Consider the following 17,500-nt stretch of genomic DNA (forward strand, 5'->3'; position numbering starts at 1 on the left):
AGTTTTATTTGTAATGTTTTTTGAGAAATGTCATTCTATATATCGTAAAATGGAACACATTGATTAGCGACAGTAGGTAGGGTAGTTTTCGAATATTTTTGACGTTTATTAAAAGCCAGTTGAAGGTAGATCGATTTGATGGCTGCTCATGCTCGTATGCGCAAGCTCGTTTGTCGTGACAAACCCAAAATGTGTTAAAACTGTCGATTTGTGTGCTTAAAACCCTCGCCGCAGCCACTACAGCATCAGCTCGCCGTTGGAGTCTCGGTACCGACCAGCTGTTCGACATGCAGACATGGGAGGAGTTGGCTTTCGATTGATTCGCTTTCACTGGCAGTAGATTGCTAATTTCTCTCGAAATACAATTGTCCTACTCGAGGGCGATGGTACAGTACTGTTAAAAAACCGGCCAAGTGCGAGTCGGACTCGCGCACGAAGGGTTTCGTACCATTACGAAAAAAAAAAACTGTACAAAAATCACGTTGGTTGTATGGGAGCAGCACTTAAATATTTATTTTATTCTGTTTTTTTTTAGTATTAAATTTGTTGTTATAGCGGCAACAGAAATACATTATCTGTGAAAATTTCAACTGTCTAGCTATCACGATTCCCGAGATACAGCCTGATGACAGACGGACAGACGGACAGCGGAGTCTTAGTAATAGGGTCCCGTTTTTATTCCCTTTGGGTACGGAACCCTAAAAAGTACCTAGATATTTTTTTTACTTTTACATCTTAATTTTCTATAATTGTCCATTTCCTATTAATAAAGTATTCCTTTATAAGTTACATTTTTACGTGACTTTAAGTACACACAGATGATGGTAAAATGACGTAATATATGCTAATAGATACGGTCTCATTCTTAAGTGAAATATTCAACAAGTATTACCATAAGCAGCAATATGGTAATACATAAGTAAATTCACTGTTTCTAAATGGCAAGGAAGCATGACATAGGGTACAAACTGCTTGATATGTTCACGTTTAATAATATTATTTCCCTCGTAATACAGCAAGTTACCTTACTATAAAAGCTCAAAAACCGGCCAAGTGCGAGTCGGACTCGAGCACGAAGGGTTCCGTATCATTACGCAAAAAACGGCAAAAAAATCACGTTTGTTGTATGGGAGCCCCACTTAAATATTTATTTTATTCTGTTTTCAGTATTTGTTATAGCGGCAACAGAAATACATCATCTGTGAAATTTCAACTGTCTAGCTTTCAGGGTTCAAGCGATACAGAATGGTGACAGACGGACAGACAGACAGGCAGCGGAGTCTTAGTAATAGGGTCCCGTTTTTACCCTTTGGGTACGGAACCCTAAAAATGACCCCACGGGAACTGTGCCACGAGCGACTCAACTGTAGAGTGCGCATTTTGACAACGTCAAATATTGTAAAGCCGCTTAAGAGATGTATTATCTACATTACAGTGCAAATTCAATACTGGCAATAAATCAAACCAGACAGTATATAATTTACCTGTGTTATCATTAATTAAGAAGTTTTTTGATGGACTAATCATAAATACTGGGCTAATGGGATATAAAACCGGACGCCTGCCTAATAAAACGGTATGTAATGGGGTTGGCAACTGTCAGAGGTTTGCATAGATAACGCCTTCATAGCTTACCCCTTTTTCTATGAGATTTGGTTTAAGGGCTGGCATCTTCTTCTTCTTCCTCGGTTCCTCATGGCTGAGGGTCGCGACCACATGAGGTCGTTATTTTGTGTACCAAGGCTCTCGATTCTGCACGATTTTCCGCCGTTCTGATAATAGGCGCCTGTGTAGATCCCTGGTAAGGGCTGGCATCCAGGGCATAAAATGTAATAAAAAATTTTTTTGACAATTCTAGGGATTGCCACGGCAAGCTATGCTGGCGCCATCTAATACTTCGACCGGCCAACTCCATTAATAATGTTGTTGTTTATTATTATGATAAAATATAGAACCGGCCATCTATAAATGAGATAACAAAAAAAATTGCTGGTCTGTAGTTGTGGTCTCCACCGATGAACTGCTACTCCTACGATTTATTTTATGACTATTTACACAGCATTAGTCTTATGACTATTAATACACTGTAAAATGTAAAATAATATTAATATTTCAGTGAAAACAACGGTTAAATGTTAGGTTATATGTCAAATGCTAACACTGGTGGCCTAGCGGTAAGAGCGTGCGACTTTCAATCCGGAGGTCGCGGGTTCAAACCAATGAGTTTTTCTGAACTTATGTACGAAATATCATTTGATATTTACCAGTAGCTTTTCGGTGAAGGAAAACATCGTGAGGAAACCGGACTAATCCTAACAAGGCCTGGTTCCCCCTCTGGGTTGGAAGGTCAGATGGCAGTCGCTTTCGTGAAAACTAGTGCCTACGTTAATTCTTAGAATTACTAGTCAAGCGGACCCCAGGCTCCCATGAGCCGTGGGAAAATGCCGGGATAACGCGAGGAAGATGATGATAAATATATCAAATGCTAACAAAATCTGTCATATTTGTTTTCATTATAGCAAACTAGAGTGGTTTTGTTTCTCTCATTATCATATACCATTTTCCTGGGCTAACTCAGTCTATTAGAAAGTTAAATAAACAGAAAGGACCCGCGATTCGATTCCGCCTCCTTTAAATTCGCCCGACGGAAATTGCTTTAGGTACTAAATTTCCTCGAGATTTTTCTCTGCGTCGATAACATGTCTTTGAACATTTGGGACATCGCAATTGGTTTTGTGATTACAGCTAGTTGTAAAATAAAAATAGACTTGACCGAAAACAAAACATTATATAGGTAATATAAATGTTTAGAAAAATTTAAACTTCTATCACTTTTAAAATATCTGAAGGTACGGGTTTTTCATACCGACATTTTTACCTGTCTGGCATATTTGTAGTATGTATGTATCAGCATTTTCTGTATTTTTTTTTCTTGATAGGTTAAATAACCTAAGGGGCTTGATTTATTCAGATATAGGATCTATAACAATACTAAATGTAACACGATAACGGTACGGGTCTCTATTGTTTGACATAATTATTGAACGTCATAATGTAATGATTGTCATAAATTATCATTAGTCATAATTTGGTTTTTCTCAGAAACGCGTAACTTTTTAGCATTATGTCAAACAAAGGGACCCCACATAGTAGATATTGAGTAGCTATGCTTAACTCCTTCGCGTCTTTCCTGTAGACATCGCAAAGTTAAGGGAATCTAATGCAAATTTTTACGCTGCACCCTTTCAGGTGGGATACATTTGTTCAGTACTTGACAGCCAATAAAAAAACGTATATATCCGTCGTTAACTTTTATTATATTGTCCTAAATAGTGACCCAAAGGGCAACTCCTTTGGTATCCATAACAAGCATAGGTACACTTATGCATATGTGTAGATTTCTATACTAACGTTGTAGATACTTAAAACTCATGATGGTTTTAAATTTAATAAAATAACCCCTAGGGTTTAAGAATGCAGAAGTAGAAATCGAAATAAAGTAAATATCCGAAAATTAAAGCTACGAGTACCTATAATATTGCATACCTACGTTGTAGTGTAATAATATAAGCGCCTGGTAGATGATGATAACATTTTACCACGCAACATTAAATTATCTTTATGAACCTTGGGTTTTAGAATTAGGTACAACATAATGTTTTATTAAACTCAGGTTAACAATGTGGTTCAGGTGCGCATAAAAAAGGTGCTTAAAAACGTTAAAAAGCCATCAAAATCTTGATAATATCACATCATATCGGAGTGTTTCTTGTCTAATAATAATTTTATGGCGACATTAAAAACAAATGACAATTTTAAGAGCACCTGACACTTGAGATTATAATGAAAATCTTTAAGTACAAAGTACAGTAAAAGACGGTAATCTGGGGTGAATAAAGCAAAAAATGGCGCTACTTTGCTTGGTAAACTAGTAACTAAAGAGCATTCTTTGTATTTGTTTTCCATTTGTCTTTGTATTTATTACATTTATTGATGTTCATAGGGCTAAGCCAAATAACAATCGCCTAAATATACCTACTCGTAGAAAATGTAAAACGAAACATAATTCACACCAAAGACCTATGTAATATTGTAACTCCGTATAAGATGAATACAGTCTAAGGAATAAACGAGCCTCGGAAATCAAGAAAATTTGATTGTCGCACAGATGGCGCTACCACCAATACCAACCTTTGGCCTATTCTCGGCTAGATGGCGTTGACGATTTCGTTTGTTATTTAACAATTTTAACACATATCAGTAAATAAAAATTATTGTATTGTATTGTAAAGAACATGGGTCAAAATCATATAAATATATATATATACATTTTTTGATATTTCTATTTTTAGTTTTAATTGTGACTACAAATTTTACTATGACAGTACCCCTCTATCCTATATATTCTCTTTGGTCACACGAACCTAGGCGTCGCCATACAATCGAAGTTAAGCTCTCATTTTAAAATTACATTCTGAAATAATATGAAATTTTACATGCATACTCAAGTAACACATATCTAGGTATGTCTGGTACTAGTATTCGTTGCTATAAATTGTAATACATAGAAATTAGGGCGAGTAGAAGGATTATCAGTCCGCCGGACGATATCAGCCTGTCAGTTATTCTGAACTGTCAACTTTTTGTTCCAACTGACAGGCTGATACCATCCGGCGGACTAATAATCAGTCCCTAGTAGGCCGAGCACATGATTGGCGCGACAGTATCTCGCCGCGAGATAGACTACCCGTCTTTTACTAACAGTATGAATTAAAGGGGGACGGGTAGTCTATGTCGCGGCGAGATACTCTCGCGCCAATCATGTGCTAGCCCGGCAGGGCCCATTTACATACAAAACTTGTACTTGCATTTTTTTTCCCTTGTTCCCCGTATATAACCAAGTTTGATAACTGGTTTTGTATAAGGAAAAATAATTCTTCCTAGCCCGGTTATGAAATGGGATTTTTATTTTCCTTGTAGATAACTGTTATTTTATTTGGATTTCTACGAAGGAGAAACCTTTTTTCTTAGCTAACCCGGTTATGAAATGGGATTTTATTTTCCTTGTAGAAAACTTTTTTCTGTATAAGTTTTCGTTCGCGTCTGTTATCCCGATTCATTTTGTACATTTCGCTTGGCGTTTGTCGATAAACGACTATAATCTTGACTTTGGCCGCTGGAGTTTTTCAGGTAAATAAATGTCAAGAATTTCTGTAGTGTTGGAAACACTACAGAAATTGAATGTGAAGTGAATCAGTTTTTACAGTACCAATTTTTTACATTCCGTTATAAGTCCTAATATTTACCCTCATTTCCTAATAAATCTAAATGAAAGCGCATTTAATCTTGTTTCAGGGAGTATTTACGTGAATTTGATATTTCATGACCGCATTGAAACAATTAAATTTATTTATACCTACGAAAAAACCCTATTAGTCACAATCGGGCGATCAGACAAAGTTAAGGCTTTTCAAAAGTTGTAGTGTTTTGTAAAAAAACCGGACAACTGTAGGCGTTCCTAAAGCATCCGAATTTTTCCATTTTTTCTTTAATATAAAATTTGAAGATGGAAATGTATTCTGATTGCATTTTGCTCATCGAATCACGACTCACGACTCAAAGTCTCAAAATATGTTGAAAATCATGTTAAATCATTATTACAGAATCGGCCCCGCAGACTCGCAACGTGCCAATCGTTAACGCTCCATAGCATATCGTAGTCGTCTCTCTCTATCACTCTTCCACACTAGTGCGACCGTGACAGTTGCTGTTCGTTTGCTACGGAGCGTTAACGATTGCACGTTGGCTACGCGCCCAGGCCAAATAAGGCTTAATTGGATCAGATTGCGATAACAAGTTTATTCTGACGCTAAAGCGCAATAATCCTCAGCTGAATACTGATGTTGATTGCCAAATGTACACAATTAACGCCATTTTCTTGGCCTCTAGAAGGTTATCGATTTTATTCACTACATGTTAGCATCAGAGCAACGAAATAATTCAGATACTATTCCTGTTTCTTTGATTAAAACGAACGCGAAATAATCGACATTTTAAGTATTATGTCAATACCATGTTGTTTTTATTTAATACGACATTGAATTTTGTCCAGATTTCACTCCGCATACGTTATTACACCGACAGATGGATTAGATTTGGTACCGAAACGGAAATATTGAATCGCGCATTCAGCGGCGCGAAAAGAATAAAAAATAGGCTTATTTTGGTTCAATAGATACCAAGTTAACTGTATAAAAATGTAAAAACGTTTAATATAAGCGGAAATAGACGTTTTAGTATGAAGCTTTATTTTCGACACGCTCGCAAAAGTTATCCTACCGAGCAATATCAAATACGTATGTTGCCTAAAAAGTAGGTATTATGAATCAATAAACTTTGTTCTTCTCTTCCTAGTCGTAATATTATTACCTACCAGAATATATTTTCTAATAAAACACTCAGTGGTTATTGAAAGAACGTAAAAACTTTTTTTTAATATTCTGTCTTTCTGGTTAAAAAATGAGGCACTTTAATTTAAGGCATACAATGCAGATGCTAATCAGTGTAAACACAGTTTCAATAGCGAGGTCTCATTACCATACTTCTACTCGTATGGGATTTGACCTCCGTTTATAATACAACGCCCTGTATGTATTTTAACTGTTTTAGTAACCTCTTTGCGGAGGCCAAAGCATCATACATCATATACAGCATTGACAGCCTTATAGTCATGTGTCTATATACAATACTTATCAGCTATTTAGTTAAAATTACTAAGCAAAAGCTCTTATGTAAAATAGTGAAGCACAGCCTTGAACACTTCTATGAAGAAGAAAGAAATAAGGACTTAGCAAAACAATTTTATCAAAGAACTCTGCTTTAGACAACAAACGTAAGTTTCAGCAGACTCTTCACAATCCAATTCTGTTGGATTCAATATTTCGGGCCGACCGTTCTAATTTTTTAAGACAAAACTTTTTAACGAACTTGAGGTTGACGATCTAAGTAGAAAATTGGGAAGCTTTTATTTAACAGAAATTTCCTCTATTCCATTCGAGTGCCTTGTTATGAACTTTTGATAAGTTTGATAAATTTTCAAAATTATTTAGGCGTGTTCAATCATTTTGTGTGCTGAAATAAGCAATAAGTACGTTGAAAATAACGACGTTAAAATAAAGGCAGCGTGTCGGCACTTTTTTAAGTTTCTAAAATTGTGTTGTTTACGAGTTTAGGCTTCTATTATCGTTAAAACTCGAATTCGAAATGTTTCGTCATTCGTCACAGAGTTTTCTCGCAATGCCGCGAACACTCACAGGGATTAATGGAGAAATATAGCGAGATCACCTCAGGCACAACCACGATTAAATTATCAAGAGAGTTGCCGGCTGAGAAGATAAACAACAAGAATATAAATAAAAACATACAATACAAATACAAGGAATTGATACAATACAATAAGGGTAAATAATACCTACGTACGTAGAAAACATGGGTGACGTAGGAACCAATGTTCAGGCAAGTCACTGGTAAGTCAGCCCGCTGGGACTCGTAATTTCTGGTTTCTCGCCAAAGATGTCCAGGGGAACTTCTGTAAGGTCTCCCTACCTTCTCTGCACAAACCTGACGACTCAGAGAAAGCGGATCTTTTGTGTTCTCTTTGTGCGTCAAATTCGACAGTAGATGAAGGGGCAGCACACCACCCACCATCCCGCGTTGTGATGCGCTCAAAGCGTAGTAAGGCATGCACTTTTTGCTCTCGATGTCATAAGTGCAGTGAGCCTGACGGTATACCCGGTATTGTACTAAAAACTCGTGCTCCAGAGCTTGCTCCGGTTTTAACGCGCCTATTTTCGCTTTCATACTGCTCAGGTAAATGCCCGTCATCCTGGAAGACTGGGTCCATCCAATCCCTAAAATGGTGACCGCACAAACCCTTCCAACTACCGGCCGATTGCGATTAACTTCCTTCTCTCCAAGGTGATGGAGCGCGTGGTTAACAACCAGCACGATTTTTTTCTTAGACTACAGATGTAGTCTAAGAAAAACATCGTGCCCCCGAATGTGACCAATAAAAGATGGCGCTGTAAGACGGCGTATGTTTTATAGTGTCAAAAGTAATTTTTGAAAACCAGAGTTACCATGCCTAATGTACAGAGCCGCCTAGCGCCATCTACATTAGCTGTCAATTTTAAAGAATCTAATACAGTTAATGAATCTTTGCTATTACTTATATTTAAACTATTGTTTCATTTTGCCTCCTTCTGTGTTTTAATCTGATGTAATATTGAAAATTAACTTACTACGTTGCTTAAACCTTTTTCCCTCCACTAAATTGCCCTCCAACTGCGCCCGGGTACGTTATCGTAATAGATTGATTTTATACTTTTAACTCTGAACACGGTCTCCGTTTATTTGTATTGTATCATAGCGCAAACGCCCTGCTGGGAAACCTCGGGGTGCCAAGGGGATTTTCTAAGTACCACCTAGTTCCGCTAGAGTTCACTGAACTTTATCTCTGTCAATAGGAATAATAGTGAATTGTACAATGGAGCCAATTATTATTATGCGAACGATTTATCCATCGGAGGGTCGAGGACCGATATAAATCGAAGATAAAAGGATTATTTTATGCTTAAGTTACACGCACGTTATAACTTGTAACTTGGAAAATGAACATAAATATTTAAATTCGCAATGGAACTCGTTATAGGTAAGACCTTGCGCGGAGGCATTGCGGCTCCTGCCCGGTGGCTGAGGGCTCTATTATTCATAAGGCAATAGGATCCTAAAAGAAAAATGTATTTAAATGTTAATTTATTTTTCCTTTTTTATTGTGGGACGTACCACATTGTTACAATCTATAAATTGTATATACAGATGTCAATCACAATGAAAAAAATCAACGATGATCAACTCTGGTCAACGTGGGACTCGAACCCACATCCTTGGATTGCCGGTCCAAGGCGTTACCAATTGCGCCAGCTGACCATCCGTCAATCAACGCGAATTTAATCGTTGCAACTGTGACGACGTCACTAGTGACATCTGCATATTAAGGTTCACAACCTTGACTACCTCTGAGGACATGCGTTAGCGCATGACTTACCTCCCGACCACACAACATGGTTGTATTAAGCCGGCGCGAGAGATGGCATTGTTATCAACTTAAGTGTTAATATGTCAGAGTTGATCATCGTTGATTTTTTCATTGTGATCGACATCTGTATATATATACAATTTATAGATTGTAATAATGTGGTACGTCCCACAATATAAAAGGAAAAATATATTAACATTTAAGTTGATAACAACGCCATCTCTCGCGCCGGCTTAATACAACCATGTTGTGTGGTCGGGAGGTAAGTCATGCGCTAACGCATGTCCTCAGAGGTGGTCAAGGTTGTGAACCTTAATATGCAGATGTCACTAGTGACGTCGTCACAGTTGCAATGATTAAATTCGCGTTGATTGACGGATGGTCAGCTGGCGCAATTGGTAACGCATTGGACCGGCAATCCAAGGATGTGGGTTCGAGTCCCACGTTGACCAGAGTTGATTGATCATCGTTGATTTTTTCATTGTGATTGACATCTGTATATTATACAATTTATAGAAAAATTTATTGCTCAATTTCAGCTTGGGACAAAATGTTTTCATATGTACATACGTTTGTAAATAAAGAATTTTGATGAATCTTGAAATTTCATCATGTATAATAAAACATGAAATGTTCTACAAGTTTTACTGAGGCATAAAATATATAGCAGAATTGATAAAATAGTACACATAGAAGCTTTCATTTTCGTGTACGTGTATGATTCCTTTTGTCTAGCACTGTATGTCCGGCGTCCGGCTATTCAGCGTTTTCCTCGACGGGTCGCATTTCTCAACCGATTTTGTTAGCAGTACGAATACGATGTTCGTGTAGTTTACATTGCGTGGTGTTAAAAAGTGACACTTATTTTATCACGTAGGTAAATAGATACAGCCATCCATAACGTGCCTGCAGGTTAAACAATAACGTTTTCGATTCAGTTCTTAGATTTTTTCAAAATTTTAGAGACATCGTGATTCGTTTGGTCTACATCTCACAGAACCACTAGTTTTATGTAGGTACTAGAGAGTTAAAATCTATTTTAATGCTATAATGCCCTCACCCATAAAGAAAAATGCTACGATCATTGCAGTGAGCACGTGCAGTATAAAAGCTAGATAAAAACGTGGTATGGGAACCACCCGCTCCCATACCCTAACCGTTAGTAACGTGAAAATACGTACGTATTCAAGAAACAATGGAATAAAAGAGCTTATCCTTGAAATTCTTCGATTATTCGGTTAGGTTATATTTAAATAAAAATAAAGCTGATGTTTAATTGTTTGCTCTTCTTTTTAATGATTTTACCAAAAAGGATATAATAGGATAGAGCGGTAATACTGTCATAGTAAATTTTGTAGCCACAGTAAATTCACTGCTATCTATCGACACACGATTAAAACTAAAAATGAAAATATTTTTATATAACATTACTTATTCTGCGCTGAAAAGAAGAATATTTACGACTTTCCACTGCATGGATCTACTTTATGTGCCTTTTTTAGCTTTAACGATATTTTGGAGTCACAAGTAACAAATAAAACCAGTACTCGTAATTTGTGTAATTTTTATTTTAAGGCCTTTTATTGTTTGTTGTTTATAATAACTGTTCGTAGGTAAAAAGCAACAATTGAATGATTTACCTACGCATTTAAATCACAGTAGTATCAGTAGTATTTCCCTATCCGCACTAAAGAATTGAAAAGAGCAGCAAATTTTGTTTTTGAAGACATTAAAACTATATTAGGAGGCTTTCCCGGGATAGGATACAAGCCAAGAAAATGATTGATTCATAGAAGAGGAAAAACATAGCGCTGCGGTCCAGTGGAAATCGAGATTTCATGCCAATGCAGTTAAATAAACATTAGCGGACATAAAATTGAATATACTCTATTCAAGGCTATGTTTGTAATAAGAAACATAAATAAATACATACGCAATGTGACTGTTTGGAATACCTTAATGAGCTTATTGTGGGACATAGTCCATAGGCTTAAACATACAAACATAGGCAACTTTAAACTCGACAAAAAAATATTTTGAGGGTGACTAGACTTATATTGACCGGGATTTGACCGTGATTACCTTTTGTATTATTTATAAGTTCTCGATATTTCGACGCAGTTACATGCATCATGTTCACGGGTGACTAACCGTGAATCGATCAAAACTCTAATTTTGAGGCTGCTTTGCGGCATCAAAATTAAAGATAAAACCTAGCACGACGACTTTTTAAAAATAAATGATGTTCTAAAAAAATAATTTATCCAAATAATATAAAAAAAAATATTTATATATTTTTATACATTTTCATTTTTAGTATTAATCCTGTGTCGATAGATGGCAGTAAAATTACTGTGAATACAAAATTTACTATAACTCCTATACACAGTATTCTCTTTGGTTATAGTAAGTATGTGTGCTCAAAAACGTTAAATGCGATTGAGATTAATCAAAGTTTAGTTCTCATAAAATGATATAGAAAATATTATGTCAAACGATAACATGAGACAAAGGCCGAGGAATAGGAAATTTCCGATTGAGTGGAAGCAAATCGAAGCTTATTAGTAACAAAATGCGGATAATTCTTATTTCAACCGCGGTATGTAGGGAGGAACCTATGAAACCCAACAATGATGTCCATGAACAGAATATTTCTTACCCTACAAGAGAAAGAGGCTGCTTCTGTTTTAACAATTTGATATGGTTTTGAAATTGATGCTTTTATGATGTAGCTGGCTAACTAGAGCGGTAGTAAATGAAAACTGGGTTTCTATAGTAAAACAATATAATCGTAAAAATATGTGACGTTTCAACCAAAAGGTACAACATTGTCGCTTGTTTATAAGGTTGATTTCTAATTGAAGCTATATGGAAAAAGCGCCTTATTGACAAGCGACAATATATTATGCCAGCCATATGTTACAATGAGACGACTCCTGTTTGCATTTGATAACGCTGATTGTAGCTCACGATCAAGTTCGTATCAAAATAAGATGATAACCATATCAGATGATCAGATCAGAATCGGCCTAAAAGTCGAAAACTGCAATTTGTGTGAGTTAGGAAACTCCTCTCTTGAGCGAATTCTCACACAACCAATAAATGACTTTACGTACGATAAATTACGATTATAAATCAACGGAATGTTGCTTTTCCTACAGATTTTCACGTAATAAAGAGTCCACTCCGAGCGGAGTCTGTAATTCATATCTGTCGGGTAATCGATGCCCGACAACACAAGCACTTTCTCTTACCAGTATTTTAACTTCGTGATGCTCAGTGCAGTTTTATACAAATAACTAGGACACGAGAGGGCCTCAGAAAATGTTTTGTCCTGCCACTGGTAATCCTATCTACGTTTTATTCGGAAGATTTGACGATTGAATAATTTTCTTTGTGTTTTCAGTAGGACTGACCAGCTAACTATTTTTTTTTAATGACTATTGTATTTATTGTATTTATTGCAATAGCTAAACAAATAACCAGAACAGCATTTTTTGTCAACATTTATATGAAATCTACGAGCAACATGATTATAAGTAAGTAAGATTGTGGCGTCGGTTTAATGGGAGGGGCCTTAAGTACGTTTATGTGAGAAGTGGCACTGTCATTGAATTTGACGGAGAGAACAATATTCTTCGTCGTAAAAACTCGGTTAAATAAATGTTAGTGAACCAAAAGTCAATAATCTAATGTTGTTTTCAGCAGCTATATACTAGGTACAAAGACATATATATTACTTTGTAAAGACCGGCCTTACGAGCACTACGAATGGGGCCGATACATTGGAGTCAAAATCACGTTTAGTTACACCAGCGCGCTCAGTCGTGTGGTGAATTGCGCAGTGGAAAATGACTAGGTATGATTTAAGTCGGTAGAATTATTTTATTATATCGCCATAAATGTAGGTGCATTTAAACCTTTTATGTGCTTTTATCATTTGTACAAACATAAGAAATTGTTAACCTGTCAAAAAGACTAAACAAATTATGTTAATATACTTATAACTACAAATCTAAAAAGTTAAATGGTGAACACTGATTTAAATTAAAGTCAGTAGGTAACAACCATGCGAACGAGGTTGGGAGAAGGAGCTAGTATGTAGGAACTTTATTAATTTGAGGACACATGTACCTCCAGTTTCCTAGCGCACTTAGATTTACATCCTTAATACAGCCTAATAAAGTAAAGCTGGATATACTTTAAATTAAGTACTACGATAAATCTCTGACTAAATTAACGTATTTAAATATTACCTTGTAAACAATTATTTTGATTGCTCGACGTAATCTTGAAGCCGTGTTCAGTTTTACACCCTGGTTCTTCCATCCCTAATGGGTGTTTATATAATCTTCTATTTAATCAGGCCTGTTCTAAATTTCAACGAAACAACGCTTCTGTTTGCCCTAAAACAAATTGTTTTCGACCCAAAATTTTAGTATCCGCGGCATAAATTTACGCGCCCGAAAAATATCGAGGTTGCGACCAAATATTGAGAGTTTGGCTCTGAGCTTGATTGATTCACGTGAAAAATTAGCCCCAATTTGACTTAGGCTTAAATTGATTGTTGTGTGTAATCCGAGAAAATGAATTTTCTTTTTTTTTTTTCACAACTTTATTGCTTTCTCTTGTGACAAACTGAGGGACTATTTTCAATTTAGATGCCAATCATGTTCAAAAATACTTTTAATTGAAAGTATTTATTTATAGTAATTTTCAAACAGGTGCCAATCCAAAAATATGCTTAAAAGCAAGAAGGCGGGGGGGAAACATTGCTTTAAAGTTTTAAAGTTAATATTATCGAAAACTTTATTTAATTCTATTATGTAAGGGTATTTAAACGGCCCATCCAGTGTCATTGATTGAAGCGAAAAATATCATCCTTATTATACGTGAGGTATCCCTATATTCTTTTAAATTTATATTACACAATTTCGTCGATATATGATTGATATATTTAATTATATAATCATACCAAGTTTCAGTTTTCTAGTAGGTAGTAAGCTGAGGACGGATATACCAAAATTATATTAAGGGTTCCTAATCGGCTACAGAACCCTTTAAATTGAACTGTTTATTGAGTTTCAATCAAATAGCACGAGTACCGTATCTGTCGGATTCCACAAATGCCCAAATGGGCCATGAACAGTAAAGAAAGTCGCGCCCAAGTTATCCGGTTACTTATTTGTCCAAGAAATTGCTTCCAAGCGCTACATCGCCAGTCAATACGGTCCGCAACTTCCACTAAAATCGTTCGTAGTTTTGTTTATGTTAATGTATTTTATTCAGGTTTTTGTTTACCCAGCGAGCGAGTCGATGAAATACTTTTTTAGAAATTTGACATTTCCACACTTTGTCATTGCAAATACCAATAAAAGTTTGTCCGACCATATTTAGTTCAATGCTTCCCTAAAATAAATTATCCGCGAAGTGTAGGTAAAAGTTCACTGCCTAAAGTGACAGTTTAAGGAAAAAACGTTACCCTAAGCTTACGCGTCTACAAAGCCGGGTATGTGTAAGATTTTACGCGTCATTTGAACATCTAAAATAAATTACATTTCCAACAAAATGCGCTTCCATTTTGTGCCAGCCCTGAAGACCGGTTCTGATTAAACAATCAGTTATTGATGTCATTAGGCATCTCAAGCGCACCAATTAGTGCGAGAGACATGCTTTATCTTTCACTAAGAATGTAAACATGCTAAATCCATGTTTGAAAATAGAGCATTTTGTACCTATTTGTAGTTATTCACCGTGCTGGGTTGGTAAAACCTCACAGATTTTAAAGGTGATTTCTTGGGTTTCTTGGCCGCATTTAGAGACTAAAATGTCATACAAAGTTTTCTGAAATCAGTCTTGTTTTAGAAATAATGACAATTCTTGTGAAAATTTGTTTCTGTAAGTAATAACTTAGTGAAAACTGCCTTTTTGGTTGCGACGCTGCCACTATGTGAATTGGTTTAGACATAGCTACTGATAGACATTAAACTTTTAAAGGGAACTCGCAATTTTGATCTGTAAACAAAAAAAGCTTTACTTATTGGTTGTAACGTTTTTTTTTTCGCCAAGATGTAAATAAAAATAAATAAGTTGTAGTGTGCAGAAAACGCAAAAAAAATACCAGAACTCATATAAAATTTTTTGCTCCTTATGACTTCAGGAATGCGTGGTTAAAATCTGTTGGGTTTTACCAACACACGGTGTATACTTTAAAGATAAAAATAAATACATTTATAAAAAATGGATTTAGTAGGTTTACACTCTTAGCTGACGTTATGAGACGACTGTGATCGCACACGAATCAGCGCGAGCACTCAGGGCCTACCGCGAAAAACGAAAATCGAAATTTAGAGAGACGGATAAAATAAATACGATTTTCGTTTTCCGCGGTAGGGCCTCTGAGCCCGCCCTCATTAGGCATCTCGCTCTCACTTATTGCTGCGCATGAGATGCCTCATAAGTCTCATTAATGTGTCGTTTCAAAACACCTTATCAAATAATTAAAGTAGAGTCGGCCTCCTGTTAATGGAATTTAAACATACGAGTCATTTGACATACATTGACGAAGTTAGCTTTCAGACTAAGTATTCATCAATCTTTCATTTACAGCAGAGTTAATGGGTGTGTAATGAAGGTATGTGAAGTATGATTAAGCCGAAATTAGTAATTGAGTTCTATAAAACCTACTAACGTAGGTAACACGTCAGAAGATTATAAGATTTATTTTTATTATTTAATAATAATTTTATATTGACCTAAAAATATGCATGTGGTGGCTATATGTGGGTCGATTATTATAAGTATATTTAAATATCAGATTTCGAATTTATAGAGCCAATTTGTAGGCTTTTGGTTGATTGAAACTCCGTATTATACCAGTAGGTGCAGTCAGTATCAATGACACAACTACTACCCTGGTTTTTCCAATAGAGAAATATCTACAGTTCGCGTTCAAACTATCTATCACAATGTAAATGTTCTACATAATAGAGATATATCTTTTACAGTACATATGGTGCTACTTTCTCGCACTAGTGCGTAAAGTGCACTTTTTGTGCATATGTCGAAAGTTTAAAGGGCCAAATGTACTGTAAAACGTTGTTCGATACACGTGCGAATCGGTAATTCGCATTTAATTTATCGTTACTCGTTTCGGATTTCCTCTTTTTCGCACTTGTATCGTAAATAACTATTTTTGTTAAGCTGTTAGAGAATGATAGATACTTTTGCCTGATCCGCTAATTTTGATTCTGACTGTATTAAACCAACCCTGGATGCCTAAAATATATTTGGAAAATGTAATTATATGTTAGTTCAGGTCTCGAGCTCCCGAAAATGCACTGTATTAACAGCGAAAGACATTTGCCAAAATTACAACGACAACTCACGCTTGACCAAAAGTCTGATGACAACAATTTTTTTACACAAAGTAGAGATCTGTTTCTAGAAAATTTGTCTGTAGCTGTCTGTATCTTTAAGTTCAGCTTGCCCATCAGCGTCCCACTAAAAAACACAGCTGGTATAAAAAAATAACAAAATCCCTTGTGTGCCACACCTGCCACAAAGCAAACAGGAAAACAAGATAATCGCCATGAAACATGAATGGCTTTTCTTCATTAAAACTTGATAAACAAACTTTTATTAGGAAAGTTACCGATCCCATGTGTTAGAGTTAATCTGAACTTTAATATGGCTTCAAATCAAATATTGATGATGAAACTAAATGTGGCTTTCATCACAGAAGGATCCTTATGCTTCAAGTGTTTGACATGTAAAACTATGTTTTATAAAGGAATAAATGAATGAATGAATGAATGAATGAAGTGCAATAACGACGTTTATATCTTAAATTCCAACACAAATACTTATAGAAACGTCCTAAATGAATCAAAACGACCCTTATCTGATGAAGAACCACAACGGTTTTCTCACAGAGGTTTTTTTTTAATAATAGTCTGCTTCATTTTTTAATTAGAGCTTTTTAGTAATATGCTGAGTCTCCTAATTCACAGTATTTCATTCCAGTGTTCCTCATATGTATATTCGTATGAAATAACTAGTAACATATGCAATCTACGAACTAACCTATATTGTTTACTCTATACATGCTTGTACAAAAAAAAACAGAAAAGTGATACTGATATATTATTGGCCGGTACTGTAAGTTATTCACTGTTTGTTTATGATCCATCTAGTAGGATATACTAGGAGAAGCGCTGATGGCCTAGCAGTAAGAGCGTGCGACTTTCAATCCGAAGGTCGCGGGTTCAAACTCCGGCTCGTACCAATGAGTTTTTCGAAACTTATGTACGAAATATCATTTGATATTTTACCAGTCGCTTTTCGGTGAAACAAAAACATCGTGAAGAAACCGAAATCCTAACAAGGTATATTAGTTCCCCC

General features: G+C 35.9%; 1 protein-coding gene and 1 non-coding gene across 2 annotated transcripts in view; both read left to right on the plus strand.

The window, feature by feature from the left end:
- Positions 1-17,500, plus strand: part of LOC134747590 (small ribosomal subunit protein eS19A) — a 469,695-nt gene that overhangs the window by 285,895 nt on the left and 166,300 nt on the right. The gene's annotated exons all lie outside the window — the stretch shown is intronic.
- On the plus strand, positions 9,478-9,549 carry Trnaa-ggc (transfer RNA alanine (anticodon GGC)). The gene has a single exon. It is a non-coding gene; the product is annotated as a tRNA-Ala (tRNA).

Source organism: Cydia strobilella, chromosome 15, assembly GCF_947568885.1.
Source record: "Cydia strobilella chromosome 15, ilCydStro3.1, whole genome shotgun sequence".
NCBI lineage: Eukaryota > Metazoa > Arthropoda > Insecta > Lepidoptera > Tortricidae > Cydia > Cydia strobilella.